Source organism: Panthera uncia, chromosome C2, assembly GCF_023721935.1.
Source record: "Panthera uncia isolate 11264 chromosome C2, Puncia_PCG_1.0, whole genome shotgun sequence".
NCBI lineage: Eukaryota > Metazoa > Chordata > Mammalia > Carnivora > Felidae > Panthera > Panthera uncia.
In genome coordinates, this window is record NC_064810.1 from 92,983,305 (window position 1) to 92,995,811 (window position 12,507).

A 12,507-nucleotide genomic window follows, 5' to 3' on the forward strand; every position below is an offset into this window, starting at 1 on the left:
GGAACCCTCTTGCACTGTTGGTGGGAATGCAAATTGGTGCAGCCGCTCTGGAAAGCAGTGTGGAGGTTCCTCAGAAAATTAAAAATAGACCTACCCTATGACCCAGCAATAGCACTGCTAGGAATTTACCCAAGGGATACAGGAGTACTGATGCATAGGGGCACTTGTACCCCAATGTTTATAGCAGCACTCTCAACAATAGCCAAATTATGGAAAGAGCCTAAATGTCCATCAACTGATGAATGGATAAGGAAATTGTGGTTTATATACACAATGGAATACTACGTGGCAATGAGAAAAAATGAAATATGGCCTTTTGTAGCAACGTGGATGGAACTGGAGAGGGTGATGCTAAGTGAAATAAGCCATACAGAGAAAGACAGATACCATATGGTTTCACTCTTATGTGGATCCCGAGAAACGTAACAGAAACCCATGGGGGAGGGGAAGAAAAAAAAAAAAAAAGAGGTTAGAGTGGGAGAGAGCCAAAGCATAAGAGACTGTTAAAAACTGAGAACAAACTGAGGGTTGATGGGGGGTGGGAGGGAGGGTAGGGTGGGTAATGGGTATTGAGGAGGGCACCTTTTGGGATGAGCACTGGGTGTTGTATGGAAACCAATTTGACAATAAATTTCATATATTAAAAAAAATAAAAATTAAAAAATAAATAAATAAATAAATAAAAAATTATTATTTTCTTCCAGTCTATAACCTGCCTATTATTTTGGTAAGAAATTTTACATTTGATGAAGTTTAACATATAATTTTCTCTTTTATGGCTATTGCTTTCCATGTCTTCTAAAAATTATTTGCCTATTCACAAGGGTATATACATATTTTCCTATATTTTCTTCCATAAATTTTATTTTATGTTTATGTCCACAATCTATTTTCAATTAATTTTTATGTAGCATATGAAGTAGGGATTGTAGTTCATTTTTTTACTGATGTAAAATTCATATAAGAAAAACTATCATTTAAAATTACTTTTAAGTTTATTCATTTTGAGAGATACAGATACAGCGTGAGTGGGGAAGGAGCAGAGAGACAGAGGGAGAGAGAGAATCCCAAGCAGGGTTCATGTTGCCAGCACAGAGCCTGATGCAGGACCTGAACTCACAAAACTGCAAGATCATGACTTGAGCCAAAACCAAGAGCTGGACGCTTAACTGACTGAGCCACCCAGGCGGCCTCTAAATCTATCATTTTAGAGTGTACAAATCTGTGGTATTTAGTACATTTCACAATGTATGCAACAATTGCCTCAATAGAAGCAATTATTAATAAATAACATTTTCATCACCCCAAAAGACAACCTTATGCCTATTAAGCAGTTCTTCTCCATTCCATCCTTTTTTCCAGCCCTGGCAAACATTATTCTGCTTTCTATCTCTGTGGTATTACTTAATCTGGATACATATAAATGTTGTTACAGAATATGTGAACTTTTGTGTCTGGTTTCTTTTCTATAGCATAATATTTTTGAGATTCACCCACATTGTAGCATGTAGCAGTACTTTATTCTTTTTCATGGTTGAGTAATACTTCAGTGTATGTATGTACCACATTTATTCATCCATTCGTCTGTTAATAAGACTTTTGGGTTGTTTCCATGTTTTCCCTATTCTGAATAGTGCTGCTCTGAAACTTGTGTACAAGTATTTGCTTGAGTATCTGCTTTCAGTTCTCTGGAGTATATGCCTAGGAGTGGAATTGCCAGTTTATATAAAAATTATGAATTGAATTTTTTGAGAAACCACCGAACTACTTTGCACAGTGGCTGTACCATTTTACATTCCCACAAGGATGTACAATGTTCCAATTTCCCCAATTTCTCAACCAATATTTGTTTCCTTTTTAAAATTATAGCCATTCTAGTGGGTGTGAAGTAGTATTTCATTGTGGTTTTGATTTTCATTTCCCTATTAATGATTTTGACCATCTTGTTATGTGCATTTTGGACATTTCTATATTTTCCTTAAAGAAATGTCTATTCAAGTCTCTTGCCCATTTTGAAAAATGGCTGTCTTTTGATTACAAGTTTTATTCTTTATTATTATAGCTTAATAATAAGCCTTGCATTTCTTCAAACTTTTCTTATTTTTATAAATTAATTTTGTTAATATAGGTCCTTAGAATTTCCAAGTAAATTTTAGAATAATCTCGTCACTTTCTATACAAAAACCTACTGGGATTTTGATTAGGATAGCATTCAATATATTGATCCATTTAGGAAGCAATGACATCATAGTGACATTACGCATATCGATCCATGAACATAGTATATTTCTCCAATTATTTAGTTTGTCTTTAGCTTATCTCCAGAATATTTTGAATATTTTGTAGTTCTCAATATATAGGTCTTATACACATTTTATTTTTAAGTATTGAATTTTTAATACTATTATAAATGGGTCCCTCTTTTAAAATATTTAATTTTCAATTGTTTGTTGCTAACATGGAAATACAATTGATTTTCCTATTGAGCCTATATTAATTCTCGTAAACACACTTGTTAATTCTAGTCTGCTTTTAATAGATGTCTTGGATTTTCAACCGAGATGATCATGACATCATGAATAAAGTAATTTCTGATCTGTATACTTTTTATTTCTTTTTCATATCTTGGTGCACTGGGTAGGATTTCCAATACAATATTGAATAAAAGTGGTTACAATGAACATCCTTGTCTTGTCTTTGTTCTTAGAGGACATAGTGGGAAGAATTCTAAAAATATCCCCCCAAATTCTCATTCTGTGATTATACAATCAAATACTAATCTAGGTACTGCTGTGTAGTGACTCTGAAGATGGAATTAAGGTTACTAATCAGCTAACCTTAAATTAGGAAGATTATCCTATTAAGCCCAATGTAATTACATGAGCACTTAAAAGTAGAAGAAAAAGGCAGAAAAGTCAGTCAGAGAGATGCTGAAGAAGAGGAAGTTAGCAAAGGAAAGATGATGAAAAAAGGGAGGTTAGAGAAACAAAGCATAAGAAGAATTTGACTTGCCATTGCTGATTTTGAGAATGCAAGAAGGCAGGCATGAGCCAAGGAACACAACTGGCTTCTACAAGCTGGGAACAATCTCCAAGTGACAGCAAGGAAACAGGGACCCCAGTACTACAATTGTGTGGAACTGAATTCTTCCAACAACTTGAATGGTCTTAGAGGTGGATTCATTCTTAGAGCCTCCAGAAAAACAAAACAATACAATACAAAAAACACAGCCCTGCTGACACCTTCAATTTGGCCTGCTAAAATGCAGGGCAGAAAATGAACTGAGCCACACTGTGCATGGACTGCTGATGTACAGAACTGAATGATTTTTAAGTGAGAGTTATTTTAGGGCACCTAATTTGTGACAATTTTGTTATGGCCACAATAGAAAAGAAATATAAAAGGAACATATTCAGTATTTCACTGCTGAGTTTGTTCATTGTTGGGTTTTTTCATAGATGTCCTCTTTATATGTTACTATGTTAAAGAAGTTCCTTTATATTCCTAGTTTGCTGAGTTTTTCTCAGGAATGTATATAAAGTTTATCAGATGCTTTTTCTGCATCTATTGAGATGATCATATGGCTTTTCAACACTTTTCTGTCAATGTGGTGAATTATATTGAATTTTTCTTCTATCTTTTTAATTAATATTTAGGAAAGTCATAACAAATGGAACTTTTCATATAAGCATATAAAGGAAAAGGTTTATGAAAGAACCTTCACTATGGTATGCAAAATTATTTATGCATCAATGCTTACTTTTTATCTTTTTTAAATAACAGCTTTATTGAAGTATAATTCACATACCATAAAACTTCCCTAGTAAAGTGTACAATTCAGTGACTTTTTTTAAGTATATTCAGAGTTATGCAACCATCACACTAGTTTCATTTTATGTTTTCATCACCCCAAAAGAAACCCTGTACCCATTGGCAGTAACTTATTCTCCCCTCCATCCAGGTCCTGGTAACCACTAATCTACTATGTGTTTCTATGAATTTGCTTATTCTAGATCCTTCATATAGATGGAATCACTCAATATGCAGCCTTTTTTCAAGTAGCATTATATTTCAAGGCTCATCCACGTTGTACTATTCATAAGTACTTCTTTCTTTTTATTGTGAAATATTTTTCACTGCATAGAACATAATGGAATATTATATGACTAGATGTGGAATTGCTCAGTCAGATGCTTACTCTGTGTTTAACATTTTGAGAAATGAGAAACTCATTTAACATTTGAAAAAAATTTCTTTGCCTTTCTTTCACTAGCATAAGGTAGAAATCTATCCCATTGATTTAAACCTTTCTCCTTTCCTAAAATAAACATTTAAAGCTATCACTTTTTTCTCTACAGCTGTTTTAACTATAGCCTACAAATTTTAATATATTGTATTTTTGTTATTCAATTTAATATATTCTTCTCACTTTCCTTGCCTTTTCTACTTTGACCTACAGGTTAATTACAGATGTCCTAATCTCTAAATATTTTCAGTTTTTAAATATGTCTTACTGTTTTTTTATTTAATTCTATTGAGGTCAGCCAAAGATTTCTGAAAATTGATCAAGCATATTTTGGATGATGATCAATGTATACTTGAATTCAATGTGTATTTTACAGATTTTAGGTACAGCACTCTAAAAATGTCCATTAGATCAAGATGGATTGTGATTTTAAACCATACTACATTCTTAATGATGCTATGTCTATTGTTTCATATATTGCTGAGAAAGGTATTGAAAAATACCTACAATTGTAGACTAGGCTATGTATTTAGTTCTGTCAGTTTTTGCTTCATGTATTTTTAAGCTCTATTAGTCATGTACACACTTAAATTATGTTTTCCTAATGATTTGATCCTTTATCATGCAATGTCTCTTTTCCATTGGTAATAGCTCTTTGTCTTGAGGTCTACATTATGTGATATCAATAAAGCCACTCCAACATTTTAATGCTTACTGTTTGATTGGTATCATTTTTTTAATCCCTTTATTTTCAACCAATATGTGTCTTCACTTTTAAAGTGTATCTGGTAACACTATATGTTAACTAACTTGGATTTAAATAAAATTCAATGTTTTTTAATTTAAAAAAATTTTTTAAAGTGTAACTGGTAGATGGCATATAGTTGGGTATTATGAGACTGAGATTCTCTAGTCTGACAATCACTACCTTTTAATTGGAATGTTTAACCCATTTATATTTAATGTAATTATTGATCTGGTTAACTGGGATTGGGTCTCTTTGTTATTTGTTCCTATTTGCCCCATCTGATTCTTTTGAGATTGATGACATATATTTAATGTAACATATCCAAAATATAATTTCAACATGTGATCAATATAGGACATTATTAGATAATTTATCTTCTTTTTTGAACTTACTGAGGTATAATTGACAAATATATTTGTAAGAAAATTTAAGTGTACATCATGATGATATGATATACATACACATTGTGAAATGATTCTTCCCATTTAGTTAATTAACACATCCATCATTTCATATACTTATGTTTGGGGGTTATTTTTTGTTACTGTTGTTGTTGTTTGGTGAGTACATTTAAGTTCTACTCTCATACAATAAAATGTTATCAACTATAGTCACCATGTTATATATTAGATCCTTAGACCTTATGCATTTTATAAGTAAAAATTTATACCCTTTTACCAACTTGTCTCTATTTCCCTGTCTCCTATTGCCTGGCAACAATATTCTATTCTCTGCTTCTATGCATTAGACTTTTGTTTTTGGTTTTGTTTTGTTTTGTTTCCACACATAACAATCTAAATGCAGTATTTGTCTTTCTCCATTTGGCTTACTTCACTTAGAATAATGCCCTCAAGATCCATCTGTGTGTTACAAATGGCAGGATTTCCTTCATTCTCATGGCTGAATTCTATATTTGAATTATAATTCAGCCATATGTGTGTGTGTCTCCCATCTTTTTTATCCATTCACCCATCAATGGACACTTAAATTATTTGCATAACTTGACTGTGTGAATAGCAATGAACATGAGAGTCCACATATCTCTTTGATGTCCTGTCTTCATTTCCTTTGGATATATACCCAAAAGTGGGATTTCTGGATCATATAATAGTTCTATTTTTATTTTTTTTAACAACCTCCATGCTGTTTTCCATAGCTGCTGCACCACTTTACATTCCCAACAGTACACAAGGGTTCCCTTTTTTCCACATCCTTACCAACACTTGTTATCAAATACATTTTTGAGGATAACCATTCTAACAAGTGGGAGGTAATATCTCATTATGATTTTAGATTTACATTTCCCTGATGATTAGTGATGCAGAGCCCCTTTTCATGTACCTGTTGGCCATTTGTATATCTACTTTGAGAAATATCTATTCTGTTCCTTTGCCCATTTTTTACATTTAGACTGTTTTTATGCTATTGAATTGTATGAGTTTTATATATTTTGGATATTAACCCCTTATCATGACTTACAAATATTTTCTCTGATTACATAGATTGCCTTTTCTTTTTGTTGATGGTTTCCTTTGCTGTAGAAGCTTCTTACTGTGATATAGTCCCACTTGCTTATTTTTGCTTTTGTTTTCTTTGCTTTCAGTGAAAAATCCAAAATATCATTGCCAAGATCAACATCAAGAGCTTACCCCCTCTGTTTTCTTCTAGAAGTTTAACAGTTTTGAGTCTGTTGTTCAAGTTTTTAAACCATTTGAATTATGTTTGTATACAGTGTAAGACAAGGGTCCAGTTTCATTCTCTTGCATGTGATTATCCAGTTTTTTCAACACCAGTTATTGAAAGATTATATTGTATATAACTGTATACTCCATTGTATTCATTGTATATTTATGCCTCCTTTGTTGTAAATTAATTGGCCATATAGACATCGGTTTATGCCAGGATCCTCTTCTAGTCAATTGTTCTATGTATCTGTTTTTATGCCAGTACCATAGAGTTTTGATTACTTTGGCTTTGTAATACAGCGTGAAATCCAAAATTGTGGTGCCTCTAGCTTTGTTCTTCTTTCTCAAGATTAGTTTGTCTACTTTGGGGCTTCTGTGGTTCCATGCAAATTTAAGGAGTTTCTCCTAAGGTGAAAAATGCCATTTGAATTTTGAGACGAATTGCACTGAATCTGTAGATTGCTTAGGGGTAGTATGCACATTTTCATAATATTAATTCTTACAATCTATGGGCACAGAAAATATTCCCATTTATTTGTGTCTTCAATTTGTTTCATCAACACTGTTTTCTGTGTATAGGTCTTTCACCACTTTGGTTAAATTTATTCCTAAGAATTTTATTCTTTTTGATGCAATTATAAATGGATTGTTTTCTTAATTTCTTTGATAGTTCATTACTAGTGTATAGAAACACAACTATCTTTCCATATTAATTTTGTGTCTTGCAACTTTACTGAATTCATTTATTCTAACAGTTTTTTTGGTAGAAACTTTAGGGTTTCCTATATACAATATAATGTCATTGCAAACAGAGATCATTTTACTTATTTTCCAATACGGATGGCTTTTATTATTTTTTCTTACCTAAATATTCTGGTTAGGACTTCCTAACAACAAGTGGAATAAAGGTGGTGAGAGTGGGTATCCTTGTCTTAATTCATTATTAACTGTGGGTTTGTCATATATAACCTTTATTATATTGAGGTACAATCACTCTATACACAGTTTGTTGAGAGTTTTTATTATGAATGCATGTTGAATTTTGTCAAATGCTTTTTCTGCAACTATTGAGATGACTGTATAATTTTTATCCTTCATTTTGTTAATGTGGTATATCATATTGATTGATTTGCAGATGATGAACCATCCTTGCATCCCTGGAATAAACCTCACTTGATCATGGTGTACAATCCTTTTAATGTACTATTGAATTTACTTTGTTAATATTTTGTTAAGGATTTTTGCATCTATGCTCATCAGGGATATTGACCTATAATTTTTTCTTGTAGTGTGCTTGTCTGTTTGGGGTATTATATGGTCTTATAAAGTGAATTTAAAAGTAACCCCCCTCTTCAATTTTTTGGAAAAAGCTTAAGAAAAGTTTATATTAATTCTTCTTTAAATATTTGGCAGAATTCATCAGTGAAGCCATCTGGTCCTGGACTTTTTTTTGGTTGGGAGGTTCTGATTACTGATTCAGTCACCTTACTAGTAATTGATCTTTTCAGATTTTCTATTCTGTGTGATTCAGTAATTGTAGGTTGTATGTTTTTAGGATTTATCTATTTTTTCTAGGTTGTCCAACTGTTTGAAGTATAATTGTTCATGGTCGTCTCTTATTTCTCTGGTATCAGCTGTAATGCCTCCTCTTTCATTTATAACTTTTTTTCATTTATAACTGTTCTTTTTTCTTGGTAAGTCTAGGTAAATGTTTTTATCTGTTTTGTTTATTTTTTTAATAGCTTTTAATTTTACTAATATTTTTCCAATTTTTTTTGCAGTATTCCATTTTGCTTTGGTAATTTGTGTCTTCATTTTCATTTGTCTCAAGATATTTTATTTCTCCTTGATCTATTGGTTGTTCAGTAGCATGTTGTTTAATCTCCACATATTTGTGACTTTTCCGGGTTTTTTTCTTGTAATTATTTCTAGTTTCATACCTTTGTGGTCAGAAAACATTTGATATGCTCATAATCTTCTTAAATGTATTGATTTGTTTTGTGGCCTAACATATATATAACCTATCCTGGAGAATGTTCCATGTGCACTTGAGAAGAAATGTGTTTTCTGCTACTGTTAATTAAATATTTTGCAAATGTCTGTTAAGCCCATCTGGTCTAATGTGTAGTATAAGTCCATTGCTTCCTTATTGATTTTCTATCTGGATGATCTATACATTGTTGAAAGTGGGGTATTGAAGTCCCCTACTATTATTGTATTGCTGTCCACTTCTACTTTTAGGTCTGTTAATAGTTCCTTTATGGATCTAGGTGTTTCTATGTTGGGTGCATAATTATCTACAAATGTTATATCCTCTTTCTGAATTCACCCCCATATCATTATATGACTTTGTCTCTTATTACAGTCTGTCTTAAGGTCTATTTTGTCTGATATAGAAGAATAACTATCTCATCTTTCTTCTGGTTTCTATTTGCATGGATTATCTTTTTGCATCCCTTCACTTTCAGTCTGTGCCCTTAAGGCTGAAGTAAGTCTCCTGCTTTAGCTTTAATAATCATCTATATACTAATGATTCACAAATGTCCATTTCTATTTAAGGTATATACATATATCTCCCATAGGAAGCTGAAATTCAATCTGCCCAAAAGTAAACTCAACTTTCCCTGGTAATTTGCTCTTTCTGTTATATTTTCTATCTCAATGAATGGTAGCATCATTCTCCCAGTTTTTTACTGTATCCTCTTCCTCATACCCTACATCTCTCTTTCCATTTTGACCCCTAACATTTAATTAATTATAACACTATTTCCATTTTTCACGTAATTCTCTCGAATATGTCCTCTCTATGTTCTCATAGTCACCACCTTTGTTCACCAACATATTTCTTCCTAATCAGTTTCCTATTTCCAATATTTTCTCCTCCCTCCAAATCCTCCATACCATAACCAGAAGTGTCTTTCTAAATGAAAGCTACAGTCTTGTTATTTTCTTATATGTACTATTTCAATATCTTTCTGGTTTACTTGGGAGAAAATTCAAGTTCACTTATCTCTTTTTACAATATGCACCAGACACACTGAAACATTTACAGTCCAGGATGATGCTATAATTCTCTCATCTACAAGTCTTTGTATCCCTTATCCCTTTGCCTAAAATACCTTTTCCAAAACTCTCCTCATTGCTAACTTCTACTAATTTTTTTTCATGTCAGATTAATATATTCACTGCTAGAGAAGCAGTCTTGAAATCTTCTAGACCTGTGATGTGTCCAATATCATAGACATTGAACACTTAAAATATGGGTAGTCTGGGTAGTCTGAATTGAGATGTACCCTATACCAGAGACTGAAGGATCAGTTTAAAAAAACTATAAAATTATCTTAATAATAATTTTTATATTGGTTACATACGAAATCTTTTGGATGTATTGGGTTAAATAAAATATATTATTGAAATTAATTTTATCCCCTTTAACTTTTTAAATATGGTTGCAACAAAACTCAAAATTATATGTGGCTTACATCATATTTCTATTGGATTACACCTAGACTAGATGAGGAAGAGATCTTTTTTTTCAGAACCCTGTAGTTATTTATTTGTATTTATCTGTTAAAATTGCTAAATTGCATCATATAGTAGACTGCAAGCACCTAACGAACAGGGGGCTGTCTTGGTAAAATGGTAATTCCAGTGCTAAAGGTATTAAAATAAAAACAGTAATCCCCATTATTCATGGATTCCATATTTGTGACTCTGCCTATGGATTCAATTTACTTACAATCAGGACTAGCAGTGCTTTCAGTCAGTTATGGACAAGCACAGAACAGCAAAAGATAGAAGTCATCCAATGCATATTTTCCTAGCTGAGGTCAAACAAGGTGAGGCTCTGCCTTCTTGCTACAGCTGTCAAATTCAACAAGTGTTTCTTTTCAGTCTATTAGCACCACTTTTCACATTTTTGTGACTTTTGTTGGTGACTTGGCTGTTTACGATGGCTCTGAAGCATAGTGCTGAAACGCTGTCTAGTGCTTCTAAGCACAAGAAGGCTGTGATGTACCTTATGGAGAAAATACATGGTGTTAGATAAGCTCCACTCAGGCATAATAATTATAGTGCTGTTGGCTGTGAGTTAAATGTTAATGAATCAATACGTATTAAGTAAGGTGAAACTGAAACACACATAAAACAAGATTATATATTGGTCAGTTCACAAAAATGTTGTGACCAGAGACTCACAGGAACCTAACTCTGCACTTCCCCTAGGAACAATGGTTCAGTATTTGCTGACTCCGTGTTCCAGCAACTTCACTAGAATTGACTGTATTTGTTGAATGAATGAAGCTGGATCATTTGATTCCAAATCCAAATCTTATTCAAATGCAGCAGTAAAGTAGTGATTATGGAGCCAAGCTGCCTAGAGTTCAATCTTGGCTCTCTGATTTCCTAGCTGTGTGAGTTTGGCCAAAATACTTTTCTCTGCTTTTTTCTCACAATTAAAAATGTAGATAAAACAGTAGTTGCTAATGGTTTCCAGGGGCTGGGTGTAGGGGGAGGGGACTAACAACAAAAAGGAGGGAACTTTTGGAATCAGGGAAATATTCTTTATTTTGATTGAAGTCATAGTTCTAGAACTACTTATGTTTTTCAAAAGTCACAAAACTGAAAAGGGTAAGTTTTAATTTGTAGAAATTATAACGTAGTAAACTTAACGTTAAGGGGCACCTGAGTGGCTCAGTCAGTTAAACGTCCAACTTCAGCTCAAGTCATGAGCTCAGGTTCCTGGGTTCTAGCCCTGCATTGGGTTCTGTGCTGACAGCTCAGAGCCTGGAGCCTGGCGCCTGCTTCAGATTCTGTGACTCCCTCTGTCTCTCTGTTTCTCCCCTGCTCATGCTCTCTGTCTCTCTCTCAAAAATAAATAAAGATGAAAAAAATTTAAAAAAAATAAATTTGAGGTTAAAAAACGGGTAATAGTTAAGATTAAAGGAATAATGCACATAAGACATTTTATGCTTACCTACTTGCATAGATACTCTTTACATATTAGCAATCATTCTAATAACATTAGACAGGGAAAGGTTAGACTGTGTAAGGAAAAGCAGAGTGGACTCATGAACCAGGGTTCTAATTCGACTTTTTCATATATTAGCTAGAGGCTGAATTCCGTTTATGGGAGTTCATTTTTTTATAATAAAGGTTGAATTCAACATGTGTCAAATACCTGTGCAAACCATAGGGCCACATAGTAATGTGAGAACGTGACTGGTACTCAAAAGACAGCGATACAAAATTACAAGACCACATACTGGGGAGTATAGGTCACCTCCCCAAGGTAGAATGCAGTGCGTTGTGAAATGGAACACAAGGGGGCGCATCTCTTTTAAGAACCTTGGTCCTTAATCCTAGTCAAGTCTCTATTGGCTCCTGGTCTATTTTGAAGACAACCCAACAGCTCTACTGAGGTTTGAACATACCTCAAACTCAAATACCAATGCCAAGAGGAAAGAAGAGCCGAGTTTCTCAGAACTGGACTGGTCTGAGTTTCTGGACAGGACCGTGACGAAGGAAGGAGGTAGGCATTCACCATTCACCTTCACAACTCCGTAACAGCCTAGTGTGAAGAATGAGCTGGGTCGTTTCACTGCTGTTATCTGGGTCGCAGATGTCTCAGGAGTTCCCACCCCAGAAGGCACTGCTGACCCTGCCCAGGCACCCAGTGGCAGTCACTGCCAGAACCTCATCACGGATGGCCAGGGTCCCCTGTGAGCCGACAAGTTAGAGCCGGTAATAAAATACTGCACTTGGGCTCTTCCTTGAGGAGCCAAGTGTGGTTTCAACCATCAACCTGAGCCAGAAGTTCGACCCCAAAT